At 46.9% G+C, this 10,000-nt stretch overlaps 1 protein-coding gene across 2 annotated transcripts in view; it reads right to left on the minus strand.

Annotated features, from left to right (window-relative positions):
- Positions 1–10,000, minus strand: part of LOC138852564 (long neurotoxin 1-like) — a 58,439-nt gene that overhangs the window by 2,227 nt on the left and 46,212 nt on the right. The gene's annotated exons all lie outside the window — the stretch shown is intronic.

The following is a 10,000-nucleotide window of genomic DNA, read 5'->3' on the forward strand; positions in this document are numbered from 1 at the left end:
GCAGCAGCAGCAGCAGCAGCAGCAGCAGCAGCAGCAGCAGCAGCAGTGCAGCAGCAGTGGCAGCAGTGGCAGCAGCAGCAGCAGCAGCAGCAGAGCAGCAGCAGCAGCAGCAGCAGCAGCAGCAGTGGCAGCAGGCAGCAGCAGCAGCAGCAGCAGCAGCAGCAGCAGCAGCAGTAGCGCAGCAGCAGCAGCAGCTGGCAGTGGCAGCAGCAGCAGCAGCAGCAGTGGCAACAGCAGCAGCAGCAGTGGCAGCAGCAGCAGCAGGCAGCAGCAGCAGCAGCAGCAGCAGCAGCAGCAGCAGCAGCAGTGGCAGCAGCGGAGCAGTGGCAGCAGTGGCAGCAGCAGCAGCAGCAGCAGCAGTGGCAGCAGTAGCAGCAGCTGCAGTGGCAGCAGCAGCAGCAGCAGCAGCAGCAGCGGCAGCAGCAGCAGCAGCAGCAGCAGCAGCAGCAGCAGCAGCAGCAGCAGCAGCAGCAGCAGCAGCAGCGGCAGCAGCAGGCAGTGCAGCAGCGGCAGCAGTGGCAGCAGTGGCAGCAGCAGCATAGCAGCAGCAGCAGCAGCAGGCAGCAGGCAGCAGCAGCTGCAGTGCAGCAGCAGCAGCAGCAGCAGCAGCAGCAGCAGCGCAGCAGCAGCAGCAGCAGCAGCAGCAGCAAGGCAGCAGCAGCAGCAGCAGCAGCAGCAGCAGCAGGGCAGCAGCAGCAGCAGCAGCAGCAGCAGCAGCAGCAGCAACAGCAGCAGCAGCAGCTGGCAGCAGCAGCAGCAGCAGCAGCAGCAGCAGCAGGCAGTGGCAGCAGGCAGCAGCAGCAGCAGCAGCAGCAGCAGCAGCAGCAGCAGCAGCAGCAGCAGCAGCAGTGCAGCAGCAGCGCAGCAGCAGCAGCAGCAGCAGTGGCAGCAGCAGCAGCAGCAGTGGCAGCAGCAGCAGCAGCAGCAGCAGCAGCAGCAGCAGCAGCAGCAGCAGCAGCAGCAGCAGCAGCAGCAGCAGCAGCAGGAGCAGCAGAGCAGTGCAGCAGCAGCAGCAGCAGCAGGAGCAGAAGTAGCAGCAGCAGCAGCAGCAGCAGCAGCAGCAGCAGTAGCAGCAGTAGCAGCAGCAGCAGGCAGCAGCAGCAGCAGCAGCAGCAGCAGCAGCAGCAGCAGGCAGTAGCAGCAACAGTGCAGCAGCAGTAGCAGCAGTAGTAGGCGTAGCAGTAGCAGTAGCAGTAGTAGTAGCAGTAGTAGTAGTAGTAGTAGTAATAATAATAATACACACACACACAATAATAATATTATTATTATTATTATTATTATTATTATTATTATTATTATTATTATTATTATTATTATTATTATTATTATTATTATTATTATTATATCATTATTATTAATATACTCATTCGTATACCATTCCCTCTCTCCTATTCTCTCACCTACCTCCCCTCCCCTCCCTCTCTCACTTCTTATAAGTACCCAACCAGCCAGACAGCAATCACTGCGTCCCCTCCAACAAGCCTCCCAGCTGCTCCAAAACACTCCTTACGCTGCCCCTCCACAAGGACAAGATTACCCTACCGCACCGCGGCGCCCATGAAACTACACGAGACAGTTGGACAATACCCACCCTTACGTTCCCGCTGCGAAAAGTTGAGATTCCCCTGCTCTGGAATGGGTAACTAATCCACTTACATGGGATGGACATCAGGCTATAAGAATGACCAGATGACGTGAAATTACTAGAAAACGTAGGGTTCCTAGTTCAGATTAAGTCTAGGGGAGATGTTTGCCATGTTTCACTACCACAGCGACCAGTGTTGTACCAACACTCACTGTACACACTTACCTTGCTTCTCTGCCATTACTGCCATACCAGTTATATGTGTGACATCACTGCCACACTAATGGTATATAACATTACTGCCACACTAACTGTATGTGCCATCACTGCCACACTAACTGTATGTGACATCACTGCCACACTAACTATATGTGACATGACTGCCACACTAACTATATGTGACATCACTGCCACACTAACTATAATCTCTGGAACATGACTGCCACACTAACCATATGTGGCAGTGATGTTACTCTGACCACATATACATACATAAAAAGTCTATTGACTTCATGATGTTCATAATAATTATTTGTCTGGCAGGTGTATACTTGTCTTGTTCATCAAGATGACAAATTCTGCTTAAAAAGCACCACAAATGTACACATGTACGCTAAGAGACAACACAATGAGTGTCAGGGGCCCAAGACTGCTCAACTGCCTAACAGCCTATATAAGGGGGATTACCAATAGACCCCTGGCTGTCTTCAAGAAGGTGCTGGACAGGCGCCTAAAGTTAGTACCTGATCAGCCGGGCTGTGGTTCGTACGTCGGTTTGCGTGCGGCCAGCAGTAACAGCCTGGTTGATCAGTCCATGATCCACCACGAGAGAGAGAGAGAGAGAGAGAGAGAGAGAGAGAGAGAGAGAGAGAGAGAGAGAGAGAGAGAGAGAGAGAGAGAGAGAGAGAGAGAGAGAGAGAGAGAGAGAGACAGAGAGAGAGAGAGAGAGAGAGAGAGAGAGAGAGAGAGAGAGAGAGAGAGAGAGAGAGAGAGAGAGAGAGAGAGAGAGAGAGGAGAGACAGAGGGTGAAGACGTCAGCAGGCCTACAAACTTTCTTAATATTACTTAAATACGAGGATAAAAACTGTTCAGTGACGTAGTACTACTTACAACACATTAGTACAAGTAAGCCAACTCCTCCACTGAAGTGAATATAGCAATATCAGTGATATTAAGTGTGGTATGGTGAAGACATGGTGTGAGGGGAAGCGGCAGGCCTTAGGAGTGTCTTCACCTATTGCCTTCAGAGTGAGCGTCTAATGTTATATGTGTTTTGAAAGCTAGTACTAGCATCTGGTGCTTTATAACAACGTGGCTGGTACAATGCAACACAGTGATTTGTGTAACATCTTCCTTTAGTGGAAAAGTGGACAGCATAAACAGTGTTTATTAAGGATAGTGAGAAGGCAACACTTCCAGCTAGTGGCCCACTGCCGCCCGCCCTCACTACCCATCCGGCTATAAACACCCCCACCCACCCACCCTCCACCCCACCCACGACATCACCACCCCCCACCCTCTCTCTCCTGTGAACTTCAAACCTAAGCCTCCTCTGGGATGACTTCACACCGCAAAATAGCAAGATTATCTACGCTATCTGGCTATTGTCCCAGTAGATACTGCAGTGTTTGTGGGTATACCACAAGGGACAAGGATCTTCTTGGATGTAAGGAGCCTACTTGTTCCAACTACTGCCACACAGATTGCACTCCAGAAGAAGAATTTTGTTCGCAGTAGTTGAAAATTTCAGAAAATTCTAAGGATATCCATAATCCTGTGGTATATGTGGATACAAGCCTGGAGCTACAGGAGGAGGGTTCTAGAAGTCCCTACCTCAGGGACTCCTGTCCAAAGATCAAGACTGCCCTCTGGGCTGTGTTGTAAAGTTGCAGCTAAGATAATCCATCACAGGGAAGCACTTCATGAGCTCCTCAAATCATTAGATAACCTACAAGCTATTGTAGAAGGTCAGTGCAAGCCTACATTAATGACGTAAGCTGCTCAGCTGATGGCGACACTATTGACAAAGACTGGAAGTCCCACACTGAGCTTAACTCAGGGTAAACATCTGGTGGAATTCTGTCATGCTAAGGTCCCACAGACTGACAGAGTTCAAAACACTACCTTGGGAATTCTAACACAATTCCTCTGACCACCACAGAGGGAATAAACCTCTTCCCAGCAACGTGGGAAGCCTTGGATCTGCTTAATTCTCCTACACCTGACATCTCTGCTTCAGCCACTGCCAGTCTACTTGACAGTGCACATACCATCTCTGATCCTCACACCTGTCAGCACACCTGCCGATACTATTCTAGAATCTGGTAGTAGTGCTTCGACAGCAAGCTCTGAGCCAGGAGTTTCTCCACCAGAGAACGGTGCAGTTAGTGATCAGGGAACTATCACTGCACCTGATCACCTGCTGCGCCGAAGTACGAACAGCAGGGACACATCTGTCAGAACTGGTAGAGGGCGGGGTAGAGGACGGAGGAGGACGTGGTGGAGGAAGACATCTACAGCCGTCTCACCTCCACTAACACAGTTCCAGCGGCAGAATCCGAGGACAAATCTGCGAAACACAGGAGGTACAACAAATCCTAGTCCACCCTCCCAGGCACCTCCCAGGCTGTGCTCGCTGTCACCGGAAGGGGCACCTCGCCAACAACTGCCTAGCGAGATACCAGGTGTAACTACTGCTACAAGAAAGGACATAAGGAGGACCAGTGTCGGAAGAAAAGGAACTTGACAGACAGGGCCACCTGTTTAGAGACCTGTTCTCAGAACAAACCAGCAGGATCTCTGAATTGCAAACACTCACACGTCACTCACTCAGCTACTCCTATCCCAGCCCAGCAGGTGGGATTGGGCCTTATACAAGACCACAGACCTACATCCCCTGCAGCTGCCTCAGCACCCTACCTCTCTCAAGGGCAGGCACCTTACATTCCCTACACACCCACCACCTCAAGCTGACCACTTCATCATGAGGAGCCTTAGTTCATCAGATCCTGTCGGCCAACATTAGAGGTTTCATTACTAATGTTGGAGAGCCTCACACATAGCTTTGTGAACACTGACGTCCTGACATGATAGCTGTTGTTGAAACATTTTTGGATGACAGGACTCCAGAAAATTTTGCAAGAATTGCTGGCACACCTCATGGATGAGAAGAGACAGGCAAGGGCAAGGAGGTGGTGTTGCTGTGTGCTTCTCTAAAAGTGTTCATGCCTAGCACATAGATGTTGCCACCCCCTACACATCTTGAAATGATGTTCTTCAAGCTCTGTATAAACACTAGTACCTCTACTAGCATGTGCAATGTACAGACCTCAGTGGCAACATGCAGACCCTATCAACACAACTGTCAACATATTATAATTGTTGGTGACCTCAACCAGCACCTTATACAGAGGGACTTGATGACCTTCTTGCAGTGTTTGACATGAGAAACTTTGTTGATTTCCCTACTCATATCTCTGGCTCCTCCCTTGACCCAGTAGTGAGTGATCTGGCAGAAGGCATAGTCACTTGTCAACCCTCGGGTACGTTGGATCGTCTGACCACAAGGCTGTTTTTACCACACTTAAGATCCCAACAGAACGAGGTGAGGAGTCCACACGCACAACCTGGCTATGGGAAAGTGGTAATTGGCCAGCCCTTTGCTCTGAGCTCGCCACCACCGACTGGAATGCTCTTCTCCAGGGGGATGTTGACAACCAAGTGAAAGCCTTCACTGGACACATCCTTAATCTGCAACAAGAACACATTCCTCACCGGCAATATGTGACAAAGCCTACAGATAGGCCTTGGTTTGGCTTTCGTTGTAGAGAGGCTGCTACTAAGTACAAAGCATGGCGAAGGTATAAGAGACATCCTACCACCTATAACAGGAACTTGCACATGCAAGCCTGTAGGCATATGGGTGATGTTCAAAAGTGGGCCATTAGCTAAATGGGAGTTGGACACTAAAAAGAAAGTTAGCATCAGGTAGGGTAGGCTCCAAAACCTGGTGGTCCCTGGTCAAGGACAGACAAGGTTATCTGCCTGATGAACTTATTCCACCTCTAAATCGACAGGATGGGACCACCTCTACTAGTAGTCAAGAGAAAGAAAGGACCTCTTTGCTGAACACTTTGCTACCAAAATGCAAGTTCCTGATCCAGCAAGGGACCCTCCTTGGCTAGCTGCAAGAACTGTATCAAAACTGTCAGTGACAATAAGGCAGGAGGAGGTGCATTTCCTTCAAATCATCTTGACCAAGAAAAGGCTAGGGCCCAGACAAGTTGAGCCCTAAGATTGTTGAGAAGATGCAGACCAGCTAGCAGCACCTCTAACTGCATCTTTCAGCACTGCCTAGTACAGTGCAAATGGCCCTTCCATGGAAAGAGGCAAATGTAGTCCCTGTTCACAAAAAAGAAGAGCAGAGCAGAAATCAGCAACTACAGACCAGTGTCACTCCTGTCAATCACTGGTAAGATCCTTGAGACAATAATCTCAAGACAAATGACAGATTTTTTTGACTACCACTCACTACTTTGTGATCGTCAATATGGCTTCAGGAAAGGTTACTCTGCTGCTGATCTGTTGTTAAACCCCTCCACTAAGTGGCACCAGTCACTGGATGAATCCAAAGTCAGCTGTGTGGTAGCACTGGACATTGCTGGCGCTTTCGACCGGGTGTGGCACCAGGGCCTCTTAGCAAAACTTCAAGCACTGGGAATTGCAGGCTCTACGCTATGTCTCCTCAGTGATTACCTTCATGGTAGATCTCTAAGTGTAGTCCTCAATGGAACGGAATCAGCAAGACATCCTATTGGGGCAAGCGTTCCACAAGGAAGTGTGCTGGGTCCACTGTTATGGAATGTCTACTTCAACGACCTTCTTCATCTCATCCCAGAATCACATGCATATGCAGACGACTGTACACTGACATTCACTTATCCAAGAGAAGAAATGCCAGCTGCTCTAAGTTACATCAATCACCAGCCTGAGAGCCATATCAGCTTGGGGAAATAGATGGCAAGTAACATTTGCACCTGAGAAAACGCAAATGATGATCGTCTCTAGGCACCATGATGGTAATGCTGGTGCAGTAGTAAGGATGAATGGGAGGATGTTGGCACCTGGAGAAGAAGTTGATATCCTTGGGGTGAAATTTGACTCCAAACTAACCATGAAGAACCATGTTGTAAATCTTGCAAACAAGGCAGCCAGGAAGCTTACAGCACTTCGCCGTATCTCGCATCTGCTTGACAGTAGGGGTTGCAAGATACTGTACGAGGCACAAGTACGCCTCACACCTTGAGTATGCTCCACTTTTCTTGGTTTGCCTGTCCCCTCCTCATCTGCGACTGCTTGACAGAGTAGAGAACAGAGCAAGACGTCTCATCTCTCGCCTGGACCCATCCTGGATGGATCTGTCATTTCAGCAGAGCCTTCAACATAGGAGGGATGTGGGTGGCCTTACTGTTATGTACAAGGCCAATATTGTCAAAATACCACACTTGGATCCACTTCGAGGACAGCGCGAAACAAGCTTTTATGCCACAAGACGGGCAGAAAGCAGCAACTTCACCTCTGGCTGTACCCTTCTCCAGAACATCACTCCATCTGAGATCATACATACCCAGGATGACTGAGTATGGAACACATCTGTTCAGCATAATGATGTCAACGAGATAACGTCAGTTGATCAAATGAAAATGCTGGGCCCACAGATGGCTCCAACTTCATCCTGTTCTCACTTGTATGTCTCATAACAATAAAATGCTTTCAAATGAGCTGATGTAGGTAACAGCCTTAGCTTGTCAATAAAGTTAGAATCCTTAACCTGTAAATAGTTTGTCAATAAAGCTAGGGACTAACCTTGTCAAACCATGTGTAGAGAGAGAAAGAAAGAGAGAGAGAGAGAGAGAGAGAGAGAGAGAGAGAGAGAGAGAGAGAGAGAGAGACAGACAGACAGAGAGAGAGACAGAGAGAGAGAGAGAGAGAGAGAGAGAGAGAGAGAGAGAGAGAGAGAGAGAGAGAGACAGAGAGAGAGAGAGAGAGAGAGAGAGAGAGAGAGAGAGAGAGAGAGAGAGAGAGAGAGAGAGAGAGAGAGAGAGAGAGAGAGAGAGAGAGAGAGAGAGAGAGAGAGAGAGAGAGAGAGAGAGAGAGAGAGGGAGGGAGAGCCAATACTACTGAACGACCATGATATAATATATTGGGTAGTGTAGGGGATGGTAACCAGGACCAAGCTAACACAACACGTCCAGCAACACCCAGGAACTACACCATAAAGCTGTTGTTAGTGACAAGACGCTGTTGTTAGTGACAAGACGCTGTTGTTAGTGACAAGAAGCTGTTGTTAGTGACAAGACGCTGTTGTTAGTGACAAGACGCTGTTGTTAGTAACAAGACGCTGTTGTTAGTGACAAGATGCTGTTGTTAGTGACAAGACGCTGTTGTTAGTGACAAGATGCTGTTGTTAGTGACAAGACGCTGTTGTTAGTGACAAGACGCTGTTGTTAGTGACAAGACGCTGTTGTTAGTGACAAGACGCTGTTGTTAGTGACAAGACGCTGTTGTTAGTAACAAGACGCTGTTGTTAGTGACAAGATGCTGTTGTTAGTGACAAGACGCTGTTGTTAGTGACAAGACGCTGTTGTTAGTGACAAGACGCTGTTGTTAGTGACAAGACGCTGTTGTTAGTGACAAGACGCTGTTGTTAGTGACAAGACGCTGTTGTTAGTGACAAGACGCTGTTGTTAGTGACAAGACGCTGTTGTTAGTAACAAGACGCTGTTGTTAGTAATAAGAAGCTATTGTTAGTAACAAGACGCTACTGATAGTAACAAGACGCTATTGTTAGTAACAAGACGCTATTGTTAGTAACAAGACGCTGTTGTTAGTAACAAGACGCTATTGTTAGTAACAAGACGCTGTTGTTAGTAACAAGACGCTATTGTTAGTAACAAGACGCTATTGTTAGTAACAAGACGCTATTGTTAGTAACAAGACGCTATTGTTAGTAACAAGACGCTATTGTTAGTAACAAGACGCTATTGTTAGTAACAAGACGCTGTTGTTAGTAACAAGACGCTATTGTTAGTAACAAGACGCTATTGTTAGTAACAAGACGCTGTTCTTAGTAACAAGACGCTGTTGTTAGTAACAAGACGCTGTTGTTAGTAACAAGACGCTATTGTTAGTAACAAGAAGCTATTGTTAGTAACAAGACGCTGTTGTTAATAACAAGACGCTATTGTTAGTAACAAGACGCTATTGTTAGTAACAAGACGCTGTTGTTAATAACAAGACGCTATTGTTAGTAACAAGACGCTATTGTTAGTAACAAGACGCTGTTGTTAGTAACAAGACGCTATTGTTAGTAACAAGACGCTATTGTTAGTAACAAGACGCTGTTGTTAGTAACAAGACGCTATTGTTAGTAACAAGACGCTATTGTTAGTAACAAGACGCTGTTGTTAGTAACAAGACGCTATTGTTAGTAACAAGACGCTATTGTTAGTAACAAGACGCTGTTGTTAGTAACAAGACGCTGTTGTTAGTAACAAGACGCTATTGTTAGTAACAAGACGCTATTGTTAGTAACAAGACGCTGTTGTTAGTAACAAGACGCTGTTGTTAGTAACAAGACGCTGTTGTTAGTAACAAGACGCTGTTGTTAGTAACAAGACGCTGTTGTTAGTAACAAGACGCTATTGTTAGTAACAAGACGCTATTGTTAGTAACAAGACGCTGTTGTTAGTAACAAGACGCTATTGTTAGTAACAAGACGCTATTGTTAGTAACAAGACGCTATTGTTAGTAACAAGACGCTATTGTTAGTAACAAGACGCTGTTGTTAGTAACAAGACGCTATTGTTAGTAACAAGACGCTATTGTTAGTAACAAGACGCTATTGTTAGTAACAAGACGCTATTGTTAGTAACAAGACGCTATTGTTAGTAACAAGACGCTGTTGTTAGTAACAAGACGCATTGTTAGTAACAAGACGCTATTGTTAGTAACAAGACGCTATTGTTAGTAACAAGACGCTGTTGTTAGTAACAAGACGCTATTGTTAGTAACAAGACGCTATTGTTAGTAACAAGACGCTATTGTTAGTAACAAGACGCTGTTGTTAGTAACAAGACGCTGTTGTTAGTAACAAGACGCTATTGTTAGTAACAAGACGCTATTGTTAGTAACAAGACGCTGTTGTTAGTAACAAGACGCTATTGTTAGTAACAAGACGCTATTGTTAGTAACAAGACGCTGTTCTTAGTAACAAGACGCTATTGTTAGTAACAAGACACTTGTTTGTAACAACACTGTTGTTTATAACAACTGTTGTTTGTAACAATAGCAAAGTTGTTTGTAACAAGAGGTAATCAAGGCTCCTGTGTCTGGAACCTAAATAGGTGATTAGGG

This window comes from Cherax quadricarinatus, chromosome 11, assembly GCF_038502225.1.
Source record: "Cherax quadricarinatus isolate ZL_2023a chromosome 11, ASM3850222v1, whole genome shotgun sequence".
NCBI classification, from domain to species: Eukaryota; Metazoa; Arthropoda; class Malacostraca; order Decapoda; family Parastacidae; genus Cherax; species Cherax quadricarinatus.